The 20,457-nt window shown below is 33.0% G+C and overlaps 1 protein-coding gene across 1 annotated transcript in view; it reads left to right on the plus strand.

The window, feature by feature from the left end:
• LOC118185152 (uncharacterized) overlaps positions 1 to 20,457 on the plus strand; it is a 405,199-nt gene that overhangs the window by 327,171 nt on the left and 57,571 nt on the right. The window lies entirely within an intron of this gene.

Below are 20,457 nucleotides of genomic sequence, written 5' to 3' on the forward strand. Positions count from 1 at the left end.
TAAAATACAGATGGAGTTTCACTCATCTACAGCGAAGCTTTTGTTTGCGGCAAGACTTAGAGAATCAAACTGTCTGCTTCGTCTTTACACAGTTGATTCTTATCCATATAAGACGATATTATGGGCCCTTTAGCCAAGCGGAACTGCATTTCTGTAGAAACTCTGAGGAAAAATCTGCTTGTGGATATGTAAATTGCAATCAAGCTCTCGTCTATGACAAATCGAGATCCTGTGGGAAGTAAGCCAGACGACCACTTTTTATTTTGAGAAAATTTGACATAAATAACAACAGGAATTTTGCGCTTAAATTAAATTGTGGTTGTGGTTATTAATTAAAAATTAATTAAAATTAAAAAGTGTATTTGGGGTTTGGACAGGCATAAATTTATGTCAATAAACTGGTCTGAGCAGGCATAAGTAGTATATATCAGTAAATGCAGATACATGTCGTTAAAAATGGTAATCTGACGGCACAAAGTCATATAGATGAAACTATTAAACATACGATCTTGCCGTATGCTGCAGCTGTCTACGATTTCTTCCTTTCATAAAAATTAACATTTAATACTTTATAAATTAATAAATGAAGAACTTGCTTCAAGATGAGAACATAAAGTGAACAGAATGCCTAGCATGCATTTTTCATTTAAATTTAATGAAGCATGCTTTGCATGCATTTATGGTTTACCCCCCCCCCACACACACACACATTGCAACAAAGCCGACGTCTTCACTATCATTTTATGGGCACTTCCTGACTTAGAGACACACAAATTTCATGTCAGTTAAATGCGGTACTCTGATAATCATTCGAATGGACCACATATCCTACGAGAGTAAGTTATCACCCATAAAATGCAATTATTCCTCGTTGTATAAATATGTATACTCTTGTATAGCATATCTCATAATTTTCAATGATGGACTATATTGCGTAAAAATTGTGTAACTAAATATATTGTCTTATCTCACATGTAAATACAGTAAGACCCCGCTTAGCGCTGTTTCGTTTAGCGCTGTTTCGGTTTAGCGCTCTTTTATTTCAACCCGGAGATTCCACGAAATCGCTCGCAGCATACGGGGATTCCTCGAAATATTATGCAGCGATAGGTTTCAAATACATATCCGAAAGAGTGTACTTGTATTTCTTGTTTGGTGCGGTATTGTACAGACATATTTTGAAGGGGTAAATGTGGAAGATGTCGAAGAAATAATTCAAGAAGCAGCGGCTAGTCTTTCTAATGATGAGCTCAAGGAATTAACTGAACAAGAAGAAAACAAAAATATTGACAGCAGTGATTCAGAAGAAGAGCAAAAAGAACTTTCGATGGCGTTTGTAAAAAGGAATTTGTCTACCATAACTGAAATAATAGATCAATTCATTGAAAATGAACCGAATTTTGACAGGAGCTCAAAAGTAAGGCGTGATGTTAAAGATGCTCTATCCGTTTATGAAGAACTTTTAAGAGAACAACGCAAAAGAAAAAGGCAAACAACATTAGATGCTTTTGTCACAAAAAGGCAGAACACTGAAAACGCGGAAGGCTAACTAAATATGACTGACTTAGAAATTTATTTGTTTTTTTTTTTAAGAATATTCGTTTTGTTATTTATATTTTGTTTTTATTTTTGCAAGAAATAATAATGTGGTATTAATTTGGGCTTTAAGAAATAAATGTTTGGTTTTATTTTTATAAAAAAACATACTTTTTAAATTTAATACCTAACCAATTTCCTAGCCATCTTCCCCTAACCCCAATATTTACATGTAAAGATAGCCTCGTTTAGCGCTGTTTCGCATTACGCTCTACTTTGATGGAACGTATCCCTCGCGTTAAGCGGGGTCTTACTGTAATAAGTCTCACGTAATGTCTTGTTATGACCATCCCTTACCATAAGTAACATTTCTTGTCCTTCTAATTATTCTGAGCATTGTCACATTTCCTTTGTCATTTGTGAGTCTTGAATACATGCTCAATGTGAGCTGAATATTCAACAAGCGTGTAAAAACCTTAACTCGTAAAGCTACATGCTTATACGTAGTAAAACATCTTGTTTTAAATAACTGACATCAATGAAATAATTTGTAACATTTAGAGATTTTCATAAATTTTACTATATAACAGAAAACAATATTGACTTATCCTCTTAATATAGGTAGTTTGAGATTTCTTAGACATTTAACACACCGTAGACGATTCTGCTTTTAATGATACGGTGAAGATGTAAACAGATGACGAAGTCTGCAAAATATCCCAAATTTGTCCCCCCCCCCATTCTTTAATTTCTTCATTTCATACCTCATAATAGCGCTGGCATGATATCAGGAAAATGTGCAACAATGTCTGTAACTGAGAGGCAATATGTGGTTTATTGTCCTACTAATCTAAGAAAAGCAGTTATTCTTCTTGGACAATCACCGGAAATAAACTGACGTCTCCGTTGTCGATGCGTTTCTTTTAGTGGTTAACTGTAAACGCTCAACATTTTAAAAATACCTGCAACTCTTTCTCTGATAAACCCGAAGTTTTAGGACTTGCAACAGAATCTGTAGTGTCCGTATAGCACGTCAAGGTCAGATCCATAGCCGGCCGTTTCATCATTATTTTATTTTTGAAAATAAGAATTCCAAATCTGATAATCATGCATTCGTGAACTATAATAATATGCATCAGCTAATTTATATGTACCACGTTTTATTATACGCATTGTGTATGTCGATCTCTACAAACTCAAAGCATAAACTTCAAATGCAAAATTCTTGAAAAGCAGAAAGAAAAGAATATTGATTCCTTGCATTCTTCTTAGAAGTTATATGCCACAACTCAATGCCTGCCCTCTAACGTTATGTGAAATTAATTCCATCAGTCACCAGAAATGAACTAGTAAATAAATTGATAGTGTCCCTTGTTTTTAATACTGTAATCACTGCTCATTCTCGATAATGAATTGATTCTAATTTTAAAATTCCTGTGGCCCACTTAATAATGTAATGTAATATATGAGCACATTCGTATATTACATTTCATTACTAAGTGGGCCAAGAAAATCGTTACATTTTACTTCATACTTTGTAGAGTCTTTAGGACTTTTTGAAAGAGGAAAAGATGAAAAATGAGCATGTTCTCGCTGGGACTCGAAGTGCCGACCTCTCGAATACGCGCCGAGGATTCTGACCATTACACAACGAAGGCATGCTAAGAAGGCGGGAGAAATACATTATAATTTTGCTAAACCTCGTAAAACTTTTCCCTTTGTCGCATTCTGCTAAACATCTAGAATTAATTGGCTGGAGGTCGAGATAAAAAAATGTTGTACTTTTCTCTCTTTGTTTTCATATCTACGCTTCTTCCGTTAAAATTCCTCCATATTCTGTTACTGTTTATGGTACTCTCTCTTGTCTCAATAATGCGCTTTAAACATTTTAACTTATTTTATAAAGTATTTCTCCCGTCTTCTTTGCGTGCCTTCGTGGTGTAGTGGTCTGCACGCTCGGCGCGTATTCGAGAGGCCCGTGGTTCGATTCCCGGCGAGGGCATTGCTCATTTTTCATCTCTCCTGCTTCCAAAGAATACCTAATGTCTCTACAATTTCAGTGGGGTGATGAAAAAAGAACTACCTTTGTTTCTGTCATTCCATGAAATAGTATATTCAGTCCTTAAATTCAGCTGGAGCTACTTCTTGGTTTTTGAGTGGAACTGTAATGTAATTCCGGCAGGAGCACTAAACAAGACGGGTATTTCATCTTATTATTTAACTATTAACGATTAATTTAATAATATATTAAACTTTTATTATTTTACTATTTTATTTATTTTTATTTGTTCCTCTTTCCTGGTAGTCTTACATAGACCTCCGACACTTCTTTTTTAGAAATTAAGCCTCGTATATTGCACAAAATAATAGAATATGCAATTGCATTTATTATAACGCTTCTATTCCTCTCTTCAGCTTATGTTTCCAAACAACACATTTTTAAATGTTCTGCATTGTTTTGTCTGCTGTTAGGACAATTTTGATTGATGTAACTGAAAGTTTTTCATATTTTTGCCTGAGTTTTTCCGTGTTCCTACGTTTATTAATATATACTTGAGGTATCAAATATCCCTAAAGAAAGCAGTCACATACTGACATGTCTGTACGGGTCTATAAATCACACGACTAGGAAATGTGTTATTGAAACAAGTCGTGATATCCCATCTCGCTACCTCTTGCAAACTTAGTATTGATAACTTACATTGCTGAAGAAATCATAAAATTCCGCGGTAAACATATGAAAAATGTATTGTTCATGAAACAGAAGACTGAAGAAAGGAAAGCATTGTTTACGGTAAATGGAATTGCATATCTTATTGTTTCATAAAATAAATAAGTATTCGAGTTGCATTGCATGATGCTGGTTTTCGACCTTAAAATAATCAGATTACCATACCTCACCCTTTAAAAAATAAGAATATTTTAGAAAATATCTCACGTTAGTAATTAACCTTGCGGGACAAACGTCAGTGTTAATAGTCAGTTATTCTAGCAGGATATTCTAAAAGGAATGCAAAGAATTTTAATGAAATATAAAAGTGCATATGATTATTACCTCTAGTTTGATCCCCTTCATTACAATTTATTATAAAATTGAGTACGAATAACATAGTATCGTAGGATATAAGACATTTGATTAGCAGAGGATCACGTTTCCAAAGAAAAAAAAGATATGTTAAATGTAAAAAAGAAAATTAAGATGGAAAATTCTGAAAAGAATTTCATATATTACGCTATTGCCTCTTGAAAATCCAGTCAATTCTCGAAAATATCAATCATGTTTGTTTTTATCAATTTCTAATCAAACCTGAATAAATTAAATGAAATAATTTCCTCTGAAAAGAAAACTTCGCTTAATAACTATCAAATCAAAAATTATGCCAGTAATTTTAATAATTGAAGGATATAGTTAGCAAGGTATATGTCGATGCATGTGCTGGAAGCAGACTGAAATAATCTCGTTGTTCTTTTCTAGGTCCTTTTATCACATATCTGTGTAATCATACATAATCAAAATATCATGTGAAAATATCTTAAAGCTTTGATCATAATGGTGCTTCTTCTTTTTCTGCATAACATTCAATAATTTAATTTAGACTAGCAGGTCTGTTTTTTGGTATTATCTGAATACATTCAAACATCTGCGATAATTACATTTAGCAGCTGGCAGAAACTGCGAATCAAACATGAAAGTAAATGAAAGTGCTCTGTATCCAGAAAGAAATAAGAAATTTAGGAAAGCATGTATACAGAAGTGAGTGCACAAAAACGTAAGATCAATTTTTGTAAAACCAAAACTTTGGGATAGCCTCAGTTTTGTTCTCTTTATTTTATAAAATAGCGATTGATAATTTCAAGCGAAATGAAATGGAAAAAAACACTTCCATTAGGCATCATTATATAGGCGTAAGCTTACCATTTTCGGTCTACATTATGGTCTACACCAGGGGTTCTAAACCGGTGGTACGCAAGAGGAAAATAGGTGGTACGCAAAGAAGTAAAGTACTTTTAATTGTTAAATTCAAAAGTTAAAAACTCAACATTCTAATTGAGTTTTTTGTCTAACACTCGTAAATTTATGCGATCTTTGTTCAAGCGTGGTGGTGTTAGTAGTACTTTGTAGTGGTAGTACTAAATGTTTTCAATTTTTGTTTAGATGGTACGAGTTAGTCAAAAGGTTAGTCACTGGGTCCCCACAATGTTTGTAAAACACTGTTTAGAGTGATCTTATTTTCTTAAAGGAGTGAGAATTATATGAAGAAACTCTTTCTAATTTTAAAAGTTTTATGATTCTAAATATAATGGATCTTATTACAATAACATGATAATTTACATTAATAATAAATTTTTTAAATATTAGAAAGCTTAATTCCAGAAATAAGACTGGTACTCACTCCAAAATACCATTCACTCAGTATTCAAAGCCTACAGGCTCCACCAGTGCCGAGTGGTTAAGATGGTTGAACACTGGGAGTTCTGGCTGGGTTCGATCCTCGGCGAACGGCTCATTTGTATGGTTGGTTTTTCTTATATAGAACATGAATACGAGCCAGTTTCTCTAAGAACGTCCTCCACAGATTCATCCCTAGCCTTTAGCAGATAGGCATTGCCCGAATAACCTTGCCTCATAACCAACAATTGCATGTTGCACAGTAGGTAAAACCGCCTTTCAGACGCACATCTGTAACCTACTACATTAGTGGTCTGCACACTGATTTTCTTAAAAACAGTCAAGAATTAAATCTTGAATAGTGAAGGCCTGGCAAGATAAAATTACGCTTTTACTAAATAATAAATTTTACGACAGCGTATTTATTCATATAAATTACGTATGGAAATAGTTGAACATAAAAATGAATTGATTATGAGCAAACATTGTCCATTCTTATATAACAATTTTTGGAACAGTTAATAACGTACAATGTTTTCTCTATCTCTTTCGCACTGTCACATCATAAGTAACACCTGGCTCTATATTCCGCCGAAATGGCTCACGAACAAGTAGGTGCAGAAAGTTCTCGTCATTCATCTTTTTCTTGATGGGCAAAAATAGCATATTTTTATCGCACAGCGTATTTCATAGGTGAAAATTATCTTCCTTTTGCTATTTATATTTATATAACTGCATTTCCTACTCATTCTACATCGAAGAAACCTTCTTCTTCACTTACCTTTTCGCACTGTTTTATTTGTCCCAGTTATATTAAATAGCTATCATTATAGTTATTTCGTTGACCTCGTAACAGATTAAGAAAGCAATGTTTTTTAAATCACTACATATGTCAAATCTAATACTATAATATCGGTCAGAAAAATCCGAAAATTAAATAAATTAACAAGGCAAAACAGCTAGATCGTCAACATAAAAATACGTAACACTATCACTAAAGCTTCGCAATACTGAAAGTGAAAATTTAAAATCTCGAAAATAATATAAATGCAGCAGAAACAAATAAAACACCAATAAAGAGCTGGTGATTCAGTTTCATATTCCGGCACACGGGCTGGCTGCATGATATTTTTCCCGTGCGTAAGGTAAATGCGTGTCAATCTTCCTTAGAAATTTCTCCATGAAAACATACCTAGTGTTATGCAGATGCTTTGTCGTAATTTAATACCAATTTCACTGAAGCTAGAGATCGTCATGCATCAGCTGAGTGTCTGCAGAAACAAAAATCAAGCAGTAGCACCCATGGAGGTAGACAATAAAAGGAGAGACCCTAACTAGTTTTTCCCATGCACTGCTTTGAAGCAATGGCGCACCCCTCGTGGACACCAACACATTCAGTGGTCTTGCCATTAAGATCAGTTGGTTTTGACATGATAGGAGGTAAATATTTCTTAAAAGCATCGTGAATTATACGTATAAATACGTATATATTTTTTTCTTTTTCCACAATATTTCAGAGTCTTAAACATGTGAAGTGAATACATTTAAAAAAAACATTTCATTCTGAAAGGAATTAAATGTTATACTTTTCCCAGAACTGTTTAATTTGGAGGAAATATTTTCACAAGTTTTTGTTAATTTCGTTAGAAAGAAATTTTACGGTAATTCGATTTTATTCGGTTAACAGTTACAAAAATTAAGGTCAAAGGTTTATTCTATTATTAATATTAGAATTATGCATTATTTCTTTCCTATTTACAGAGCTTCATCCTGAAATACTTTCTCAAATATGAGATGATTTTTTTTTTTTTTTTTTTTGTCTCAAAACATTCTTTAAATCAAAAATCAGCGTCATTTTATAATTAATGCTCTGTTCGGTTCATGTCAAATTAGAGTACCTTTTATTTTAATAGTGAAATACGTTAAATATTGTTTGATTTCCATATACTTAACTATTAGTACTATGAGTATTTCTGAAAGTGATTGAAAAATGCAAATTTTTAGTATTATTTAAAACCTGTAGCTGAGTTATTATAAAATGTAAGGAAATAATTCTTTTAATACTTATCATTTTTTTACCCTTAATTTCAACAATACATTATGTATTTTAAAAATGCCTCTTTACTACTTCCTTAAGTACGCATCTCACAGACTGTGCTTTGCAACACCTTTTAAGGGGTTGCTTTCCAGTAGGAAGAAATCTTACTTATAGTTTTATAAATGTATTTGTTCAACAGAATTTCAATTTGTGTTTACAGTTAAGTGTTAAGGTAACATATATTTAGATCATATTTGTAATCATTGTAAATTTAGATATATTTAATAACTAGATTTCTTCACAGTAACATGCACAGGAGTTTACGAAGGAATAAATCCTTCATTTCCGAATATGTTTATAAATAATTTAATAAATATTTACGTATTTTGTTAAAGGCAAATACACGCTTTTTACAAGGATATCTCGAAATACCCATATATATTTAATATTTTTCATTTTCGGCGTGTGTAACTCTTTCATTTCAGTACATGCACTATACTTTTCGAGTAAAGTTATGGAGTCATTAGGATTTTTGAAGCAGGACATGGAAACAAAGGCATGCTGGAAGGAGAGAGAAAATACCTTATAAAGTAATTTACAATAATTTAGCATATAACAGAAATTTTTACGTAAGAATTATATATAAATATAACTTGAATGAAAATTACATACATTATTTTTAAGACGCTCTCAAAGGTCAGTTTTCCTTCGAAATTCCTTCACGAAGGCATCTCTCCCTTTAGACAGGCAGCCCTTGCAGGCCTTACCCTATTTAAAAAAACTTAACCAGATGTACGTGCCTAGTTACAAGCATTTTTACATGCATAATTTTATATTTATATTTAGCAATCAAGTTTCAAACTTTTGACTTAAAACAAGTTTTCGGATATATTCAGCATCATATTCAAATTTTTTAGTAAATATACTTTGGCAGAGCATTCAGTACCTCTCTTGGCGATTTTACCCAGTTTAATAGTTCTCTGATAATATAATAATTGCACAAATAATTACAAATATATAAATACATAAATTACACAAACTTTCACGCAAATAGCACTTAGCTATAATGAAATTGAGGTTTAAAATGTGTTATATTTTTGTGATATTTTGTCATTTTAAGGGTAAATTAAGGTATTTTTCATTCTTTACGCGTAACGTACGCATTTTACTAAAATCTATATTTTTGTATCCCATTAGCTTAGAATTTTATGAAACAAATTCATAATCAAAATTGCTGTTGCAAGTTTTCAAAAAATAGCCAAGATGGGATTTTTGCGTAAATGCCACTAAACTATACAAATTGCAATTATTCACCCAGCAATGAATCTTTCTTTTATGCGGAAATGTCCCCTCTTTTCGATTTTGTGTGGAACTGTCGTGCGTGGAAATACTATTAAATCGTTGTCGAGGATGCTCTGAATGTAGATGAAAAACACCCTCTCTGAAGACCAAAGCTTGAACTCACTGCGTCAGTCGTAGTGCGGCGTTGGCGCCTCATTTCATTCTTACCTCCATGGTAGCACCGAACGGAATTGTAAATTTTACAAAGATTTAGTGATCTAGCATTTAAACTCATATTTAGTTCAATTTCTGCTAGCTTTCTCACTATGCTTCACGTTTAAAAATTTCATTTCTATATTTTTTCAAAAGCATTTCTATATTTTTATTCAAAAGCATTTCTATATTTTTGTTCAATTTTATACGTTGTAGAGAATGCAGGAAAAAGGAAGTAGAAAACACGCTAGCAACATTTCTTATCGAGGAAACAAGAAACAGTGACATCTTTGTTCACGCGTTACTATAGTACACTGACTCGAAGAGTAAAAACATTTATTAGCATTTTCACTCTTAATTTAATATTATTGAAAAATGTTTGCTTTATTACTTTATTGGCTAGAATGTAAAATGACGTGCTCCCTCCGTAAATTTCCTTCTGGAAATTCTGCCGTCGACTCTGCTTAGCTTAAGTTCAGAACATAAATCAAAATAACTCATCATTTTTCTATCAGTAATTTTTTTTTTTTTTTTTTTTTTTTACTTTAAGAGAAAATATGTCTAATTAATTTTATCTCGAAATATGTTATTTAGATCATTTAATTATTTTTCATGTATGGCACTTAAGCTATTAAGCTCAAACATGTAACGCATGTATACGCAGTTTTTATAAAATACCTTCACAAATAAAAATCTTCTTATATATGAGGCAGTTGTAGATTTGGGTCAATACGCTATTTTGAACTTATATCGTGATTTCTCTTTTTAGATAGCTTAGCTTAAATTGCTTATGGAAAAACCATGAAATAGAATAATCTGAACGTTGGAGCGCAATTCACTAAAGCATAGATTCAGACAATTTAATAGTTACTGTTTAACATGTAATCAATAGTGAGGTGGATAAAGTTCCCAAACCCTGGTTATTTCTTCTCAATCGGAAAAAAGGGTTCGTTTTTCATGCCTCCTTTCTACTCAAAGGAGAAATACTTTCGTTATACTAAATACAAATACGAAATTGTTTTCCTTAAAAAATCTTCGACAAAAGGTAAATAATAAGTTAAGCAAACTTTGCGTCCATAATGAAATACCTAGTTTCGTTTAATACTACGTTGATCTTACCTTATGCAACAAATATGCATTCTTTATTTCCTATTTGAATCTGTCAGTTTTAAGTAAATACTTTGTTAGAAATATATAGAAGGAGTTAGATTTATTTATATATGTGTACAAAATCATTTTATACTCACGAAAGCTGAAACATTAGATTACAGATAATGAGTAAGCGCTTTTGTTTGGCTGGAGGTGAGGTCAAAGGAAAAATGAACTTTCAGGCTAAAAAAAAAAAAAACTGCATTAGTTTTATTACCCAAAAGAAAACGAGCAGTTTATAAATTTAATTTTGCAAAAGTCTTGCTGACACTTTACGGAAATTTGAGGCTATTCATATGATGCAGCTATTAAATACAGTATAACTAGTTTATAAAGAGTCCTGATTTAACGAGGAAATTGGAAATACTTGGTTGGTACAATGTTAAGTCTAGAACAGCATAACTCGCTTTTAACGAGCAAACCACGGATATAGAGAGCAATTATTTTTGTGATTCATAAAATGTCTATTATTCCACCTCTCCAGCTCAGATAATTCTTTCTTAAATTCCTTTAACATTTCGAAGTCAACCGAAACTTAATGATGAATCATAAATACAGCGAACGCATGATGGCGGCCTTTTTCATCTTGTGGAATGCACGTGCAAGGACATCCCATTGCGAGGACGACCTTGAGAATGAACTGAGACGACGGAGGTTGTTGATTGGATTAAGTTTACTCTGCGTAGAAGTGGCAGGGTAGGGAACTTGTGTGGAGGTTATTCTTCGATCTGCATTCATAGACCACGCTCATCAAATTTTCTCTTGCCATGCCGAAACCTAGAATTTTGTCAGGTGACGAAAAATTAAGATTTTTCGAGAGTTAGAGGATGGCGTAAAAAATTCTGAAATCTGCAAAAAGTATGATATATCTTCTACTATTTCAAAACTGTTATAGATCAAGGAAAAATTGATGGCTGCATTCGATCAAACTAAGAATGACTGTGAAGAAATATGCTGCAGATGATTTGGACGAAGCCTTTTTAAAGTGGATGAAGGAGCAACGTAGTGTAGATTTTCCTGTGGTCCACTTTGAAAAGTTCATGCAGAAGAATTTGCTGAAGAGTTTGGCTCTTCTGGATTTGTACGTTCGAGTGGATCGCTTGTTCGATTCAACAATAGACATGAGATAACCTTTGCAATAATTTGTGGTGAAGCAAAGCCTGCACAAATGGCGGATTTCGCGACATGGATGAGTGAAAAGCGATTAATCATCAGAGAAGGATACACAAAAGATGACATTATACCAATGAAACGGGCGTTTTCTATAACGTAACCCCACAGCAGACTTTTAAGTTCTGGGTAAAAAGTGCCTCGGAGACCAGCTCTCCAAAAATCGATTGACAGCTTTAGTGTGTTTTAATATGCCTGGCACTAACAAGTATGCCAATAACTTTGTTATTGGCAAGTCGAAAACCCCTAGGTGTTTTAAGCACGTAAGAAATCTCCCGTTCTTTGTGACCATAGTAAGGGATTATCTAACTTATAGACCAATGTGCCATCAGAAGTTTTAAATCAAGCTTTCGTAAGCAGTTGATTTCGATGCTTCTAGATATAAGAGAAAAAATAGGAACAACCTCAGGTACTAATGCAAAAGTACTCGAAGCGATATGTTTAATGAACGGTGCATGGAAAAAGTTAAATCAACATGCATTACCAACTGCTTCCCTAAGGTGAGATTGGCTATTTCTCAAGAGAGGCAAATCATTGAGGAAGAAGAAGTAGACAACTTGAAAATTTTGGAAATGAGTAGAGAAGAATCTGAAAATTATGTATCTGTTGACACCAATGTTATCACTTCCGAGATACCTACTCCCGGGGATACTGTAGCTGAAATTCAGCTAAAGCAGGTGAAAAAAATATAATGAAAGCGTTGATGATAACAACAAATGTGAAGAGCTCTAAACTTAACCGCCCCCAACATACTCAATGGCTTTTGAGCGCACAGAAAAACTTCAAATTTTTTTCCAAGCCAGGGGTGCAAATGACGATGCTTTTCAGGCTATGACGCTTCTCCGAAGAGCAATAACACAAGAAAGAGACAATAAGACAGTTAAAAATCAACTTTCGTACTGTAGAGAAATTAAAAATAAATAAAGTAGGTATATATAATATAGAAAGTATGTATGAATTTTTATGATTTTTAACCCGTTTTTTACGAGTACTCGGTTATAGCGAGCAAATATCGCAGTCTCTTTGCACTCGTTATAAGCAAGTTCGACTATAATGTCAATTCTGAATACTGAATTTTGTTTTGGCATTTATTTACACGCTTAAGCTCAAGCGAGTAAAGGAGTGAATTAAAAGTGTATTAAGTACTTTAAATAATTTGGGTGCAAAACTTTTGAAAATTTCTCTTTTATAAGGTTTTTAGTGTAAACATAAATACTCAAAGTGATATTTAGAGAAAATTTGTCATCATTTAAGAAAATACTTTAGAAGTAACGTTGGAGATACAACTAAATGAAAGATACGCGCTCTCTTTTCATTCTCTTGCGATAGTTGACAATATACGCTGAAACATGCGAATATTCAGAAACAGTTTATGGAATTAAATTTCAGAATTTGATCAGAATTTCATATGAAACGGTAAATTTAGGAATGCTGATTTATAATTTCATTTCTTATTATTCAGTAGTTTTAGATACAAAAGCAAGAGCAAGTAATGCTCAGTTTACTGCATATATTGCATGCATATTATAATCGTTTCCGTTATTTTAAATTATGAAGAAATATGCATACATATCCTGATAAACGGGCTAAATGCATATGCGTTTCTGTGTTCTTCCTTATGTGTAGCATGAATACCCACCAGTTTCTCTTAGAAAGTCTTCTATGAAGCACTTTGTCGCATCCATTTCACCGAATAACTTTATAAAAATCCTTACTTTTATCTTATTTCAGTTTATGTTTTCAGAGATAGTTGTTATGTGCTTTCGCCATAACCAGTTAAACAAACACAAAAACAATGAATGTACCAGTGCTTTATCAGAGGAAAGCAGCTTTCTAAAGCTACGTTTTTTTCGTGGGCAGATATTAAAGGTGAAAATTATCGAAATCTTCGAAAATCTTCAAATTCTAAATTTCTAGATGGCGTTTTAAACATAATTTTAAACATTGGCTTCTTCTTTTCCATGAAGGCGTTCTTCTAGACAGGTAGCCCTGCCATTCTTGGCCTTAATCAAAAACAAAAACAAAAAAAAAACATACCCTTATATCCACTGCAGAAAATGTATTTACATCTGAAAGAAGCTGTATAGGTCAATATAAAGAGAAATTTCTTTTACTTTAAGCAGTATTAAATATATCTGAACGCAAATTTATTTTCCATATACTTTTAAGTTGGCTTCCCTAAGTTCTTTCAAACATACACGAAAAACACTATTACAGGAAATTAATTAAATTAAATAAATCGTTATGAGGGAAACTCTGAAGCTTTTAAAAAAAATTAAGCTTTTGTAAATCATTTTGAAATTTTAAATATAAATTTACTTGCATATTCAACACTGGAAATTACCATGGTAGGTTTTGGCTCATAATTTTTAATTAAAAGATGAACTATGCTTCTTTCCTGTGCCTCCAAGACCTCAGGAAAAAAGAACATCCTAAAGTACCGGAGGATCAAAAAATGTCTCGTTGTTAAAGATGTATTATAATAGCCTGATTTTTGCTCTTTATAGTTTATAATAAGCAACAGTTAACAAATAAAAGAAGTAACGGAATAATAATTAAATATTGTTAAGTGTTTCTTTAAAGATGTATGTAATATATAGAGAGAGAGACAAAAAGTAAGAAATTTAAAACCAAATTCATAAAGAAAGGAAAGAAATGAAATTCAAAACCAATACCACAAAAGTCCTTACTCAATCTTTATTATCTGAGTTATTGGTCGTAGACAGGAGAGACAAATGTTTTGTATTTTATTTTTTACAACGAGTACAAAATATTCCTATATATAAGTATAGGAACCGGAGGAACATGTAAAGAGTTAAATTTCGTAATTCTTATAAGATTAATTTCTTCAAATTTAAAAATGCTAAAACGTGAATATTTACGTCATTTAAAACATTTTTGTAACTGGCAATATATGTCTACGACCAATGATTGCGAAACTAAAGGCTCGGTAAGGGCTTTTGTGGGCACAGGGGCGCACATATTTTAGCTATCTATTTGAGCTGACAACCCTGCCAAAATGCACGCGCGTGTGTGTGACATACTTACTTCTATGGAGAGCTAAGAGTCAGTCAACTAGTATGCGCAGATTGATGGCCGGTAGTTACGGACCGCAGATCTTCATTCAAATAGGCTGTGTGACAGACTCTTAGTAGCTATTGCGGCGGAAAAATGAAGATCGTCAGAGCTGTGGTGATAGCAGTTCAGTTGTTGGATTCAATTTGGTTTCAACAAGACGGTGCAAAAGCAAATACAAACATGACTGCACTCCAGCAAGCATTTCTCAATTGCCTGATTTCCCGCTTTGAGCATTTTGGCTTAGCCATCTTGTTTCCTTGATTTAACAGCTCTTTTAATGTTACCTAAAAAGAGGCCCACCAGCGGCCGAACATTAAAATCGGTGAACACATGTAGTTCCGACCTCTGTTCGATTCCAGGCGAAAGGGGTGGCTTCATAGGCGTTTTTGTGGTTTTCCCCATATGTAACGTGTATACGAGCCAGTTTCCCATAGAAATCATCACTTCCTTTAAGCAGATAGCCCTATCGTGTTTTGCCATAATAAACCAAACCATCCTGAAACGAGTCTTTGCGTATCCTTTGCGAACAGTTAACGACCATTTAATCATCGTTTGAGGATGATCCTCCAAGTAACTTGCACACAGTTCTTCAGATTTTCACTCTATTTGCACAATGCCTAGTGAGCATCTATGACGTGCTTGCTCTAGCCAAGGCTTTGATAACCGCAATCCGCAGTTGTACAAATCAACAATCCATAATACATTAATTGCCTGATTCCTGGTTTCCCGTGGTATGTCACACATGCGCACGAACATTCTGGCAGGATTGCTAACTCACATTCGTAGATACGATTCGTGTCTCTTGCAGAGGACTTTTTTTAAATATTCAGTGTATGTTTATTGTATAACCGATTATGAAAACGTCCAACCTATTTAAGAAACATGTTGTTGTTGTTATTGTGACGTATCTCACTTGTCTGACAGTAACATCAGAACAAGCACACGAAATTCATCGTAGCAAGAAGAAGAAGATTGCGCCTGTCATCGGGAAGAGCCTTGAGCACCATACAGTATAACTGTATAACTTTGCTCATACAGATGACAGTATAACTTTGCTCAGTTTTGCCGCCAGTTTTGATGGGGAGTGCCCTGAGGAGACGGGTCTGAGGGTTTCCCAACCCTTTTCCTCTACAGAGTTTCAAACTTTCTTCAGTCGCGACCCCCAGGACCCCATATTATTTACTAAAATTTTGTAGGACCCCATAAGCATTGCGCAAATCCGACACACACGTGTATGAAAAATGTCAATTTTTTCACTTGTACTGTAGTATACATTTGCACTTTTAGGTCATTAACTTTAATTTCCAATTTTAAGACATAGAACAATGCGAATATTTTAAATAAGTAACAGACGAAATGACAGCGCCACGTGCAAAGCAAGTAAAATGAACGTTTCTATTATAAAAAGAATACGTCGAAACTTTTTCCTTTTTTCTTTGTCTGTATTGTCTTATCTTTATCTATTTTCAGATACTTTGTGTAAAAATGTTTGGTAATTGAAAATTATTATAATAAGTTAAAGAAATAGCAAAACTGCTAAATTTTTTGGTGACCACCAGGGGAGTCGCGACCCACAGTTTAAGAAACGCTGCTCTACCACAACCTCTCGAGAGGACTTTTAGCTCGCCGCATAGTTAGACTGCCCCCATGCCGCATAGACACTATACGTTTATAAACACCCATACCTCTCCGAGATTCGAACCCGGGCCCTTCGGTACAGTCAGCGTCTCTAACTACTATTCCGATTGAGCGGGATTGAAAAAAACATTTATTCTTAAAAAAATGATACTAGTTTTCTTATGAATTCTTAACTTTTATTCAAATAGACGAAGGGGACAAACGCGATCATTCCCAGTTATTGCGGATTTTACGGAAGAAGACAAATTACCCTTGATAAGTCAGCTTTCCTCTCACGAGATCAACAATAATTATCTCTCTTTTAATTATATTATTATCTCTACATATAATAAAAGAAAGAGCATGTCTGTGTGTCAGTGTGTGTGTCTTTCGTTCGCACTCCGCGTAAGCTAATAGACCCACGGCTACGAAATTTGGTACATAGGTGCATCTAGACAAGAGCCAGTGCACGTCGAAGCGATTTTTTCGAAATTCGAATTCAATTTTTTTTTTTTTTTAAATTTTTTATTTTATATTTTGTGACGAAATCGCGTCATTTTGAGACATAATGGGCTATAGGAAAGCGAGATTTTACTCTGCACACTCCATTTTCACATCGTCATGAAACGTAGGCACCTAGCTATTTTACGAACTTAAAATAAATTTCGTGTTTCAATAAATCGATTAAATACGACTTTATTTAACAAAGTGAGCTTAACACCTTTTCAACGGAATTTTTTCTAAAAAAGTTTATTTTTAAAAATGTACAGTTTATTTTCATTCATTTTTGGACACGTTAAACTTTTATCCTTGCGAGTGCTTTTACAACAAAAATTGTGGAAAAATTATATTTTGTATTTTGTATTTTTTTTTTTTTTTAAATTTAAATGAATCTTCCGAGTACACTTCTCACATCTCTCATCTTTAAAAATGTGATTTTGGCAACAATTTTCCTTTCTTATTGTTGTTGATAGATTTTTGATGAAATCGCATCATTTTGAACAGTTTCATTCTTTTAGAAATGTGGGTTTGGCAACAATTTTTCATCGTATTTCTTATGTCACTGTTTTTAAGAGATTGGCATATTTCATTGTCATTTTTTATACATATAATACATTATTATTGATTTTTTTTGATAAAGTTGTTCTACAGAGTAAAATTCTGCGCGGAATTTTTTGTTTTTTGAGTTTCTTTCATGTTATTTTTTGCTTATTTTACAATTTGTAAGATATCGAAAAGTTTTGCATGATTTTTTTTTTTTTTTTTTTTTTCTTTAACGGAAAGTTGGCTAATTTTTTCGTTAGGATAATTAATATTTGTATTAAGAGATACAGCTTATTTCATTGTAATTTTTTTCTCTTGAAAATATAAGATAAAATATCATTAATTATACTTTGCTTTTCAGAATTTTTTGTTTTTTGTATTCTTTTATGTTATTTATTGCTTATTTCACTGTCTTTAAGATATTGAAAAGTTTTGAGTGATTTTTTTTAGGAAACAAAATTATTAACCTCCTTTATACCATTTGAGTTCTTAAGATTTTGCAAAGGGAAGTTGGTTAATTTATTTATTAGGATAATTAATATTTGTATTAAGGAATATTGCTTATTTAATTGTAACTTTGTTATACGTAATAACTTTTTTTATGAAGTTGTTCTGCAGAGTAAAATTCTACGCAGTTTTTAAATTTAACGTTTGGTGTTCCCTTCAGCCATTTTTCTGGTATATTTAAAAGTCAGACGAAGGCTGGCAGCGAAGCTGCTAGTTTATAATATTTTTGTAATTTTATATGTTTTTGTACTTTGAGTTTTTGATGATGATATATATACATATGAAAAAAATTCAAAAAAATTCAATAAAAATACAAACAATGAAACCAATGAAAATGAAAATCCTGTAGTGTGTATAATAATGAAATATTATAAAGAGTTTGCATCCTTCGGCATATTGTCTTCAGGGGGTTTGGCGTAACGAGATAAGTAAATGGAACAGTTGGTTTCTGAACTGAGATCGACACAAAATTACAAATTAAAATTTAAATCTTCACTAAACTACAAAACAACTTGTGTCCTTATCAGTTCAACCGCTGCAGGCTAGAATAAGAAAAGCAAAATTACCCAATTTCCCCCCAAATCGCCCAAAACCAAATAATTGTGGAAAAAAAAAAAAAGGCATTAAAACTATTCATTTGATAAAAATGATAAAAATATGAAACATGTCGAGCAGACTGTCTAAATCTAAAGAAACAGTTGATCTAACAACACCTACAACATCAAACCTGGATGAGAGCAAGAGTCGATCCTTAATATGCAACAGCCTAGTCAAATTTAGGAAATAGCATTGTTTCGAACATTAGAATAATGGAAATGATTGTCAGCAATATTTTGGTCTTTCTCAATAAAGACGTCAAAAACTAAAATGCTGAGAAATCTGTCGATAATAAATACAGAAGCTTGATATAGATAGAAAGCAGAGGCAGAGGTTTATATCAGTCTATTAGTATTTATATATATATATACCTGAGTGATTGTATGAATAGCAGGATATTAATTACTAAAATTAATTACATACAAATATGTTATCTGAAATATTAGTTTTCGTAGCTCTATCTCATTCAAGGCAAATAAAAAGTAAGCATATGAGATCAAAATCAGCTGAACAACAAAAAGAGACAAAAATAAAGTTATAATATATACATGAGACAGAGAGAGAACCTGATTAAAAATATGTATGTGTTGTGTGCATTACTATAAATTTTACTGATCTTCTAGAAAATGGGCAATTCCAAGAGTTTTAAAGGCAGTGAGGAAATAAATAACTGAACTTTGAAATATGTATGTATATCCGTTAATAGAGTTTGCAAACAGAGATAATTAGGGCATTTTTTTCCCCTAATGTTACTAAATTCGAGATAGCACTTTTTTATGCATCGGCACGCATGCTTTATTGTGGAAGTTCATGAATAAATTTTTTTCTTACAGTCCACCCTGCAAGTCACGGGAGGGAAAGAATTTAGCTGTAATATGCCCTTCTTGATCAGCAGATTATTTCGCCTAATTAACGTTTCGGCCTCGACTTACATCATGTTTTTTCACGATTAGCGGGAGGAGCTGAAGTTAAAATTCTGAACAATAGATGGCGGTATGTGTAATATCATCGAAAGGGAAGTTTCGTGGGAGTAAGATGTCTGAAGCTGCGGAGGGGATTTCTTGCGCGCACGTTTATTTTACGAATTCCTGCCAGTCAATTCAAAATAAGACATGTTGTCAAGAATTTCATCAAGAACTTATGAAGTGTCGTTTGATATTGCCGATCTCCATCCTGTCCATAATACCGGCCATACATGTCACATTATTTTCAGTAACCGACTAGATGGAATCGCAAGAGGACAATAGATACAATCTTTACGGCTTCTGCAATTTACATTGATATTTATTAATTCGACCTCGAGTAAGAGCCCTCCAGTCCTCAAGTTCAAAATACTTTGTGTATAGATTGATATATCAGATCTCAGCATTTATTCCTCAGACTTTTAAGCAAAGGAATTTCAATTCCAGAAAGTTACTAAGCAATAAATTCAAAGTCGTGGATCTACATTTAAGTCATGTTTTTTATATTTAAGTAATATATTTCATATTTTAAAACATACAATGTCTCTAATTCTTGCCATGGACTATAAGGAAGAAGGTGCGTTGCCAAGGACGCTTAGTACGGGTGTTCTACGTTGTAAACAAAGATCTTCGTTTTGGGAAAAACTCCAACCAGGATTTGCCTTTTCCGGGTATATATATGAATATTTTGATCCCATAGGATAAACCTGCATATTTCATGATTATATAAATCTTTAATTTCTTTGCATGACATTATTTATAAATTTTAAAACTGCGAAAATGCTTTTGTTGTGGTGTATGATAAACTTTTCACGTTCTCCTTATTTGAACTCCAGAAAACTGTAAGTATACTATTTTAGTTTTGAACAATTTTC

The sequence above is a fragment of the Stegodyphus dumicola genome, chromosome X2 (genome assembly GCF_044657685.1).
Source record: "Stegodyphus dumicola isolate Sdum_Otavi_A_Nest chromosome X2, ASM4465768v1".
In the NCBI taxonomy this organism is placed as follows: domain Eukaryota; kingdom Metazoa; phylum Arthropoda; class Arachnida; order Araneae; family Eresidae; genus Stegodyphus; species Stegodyphus dumicola.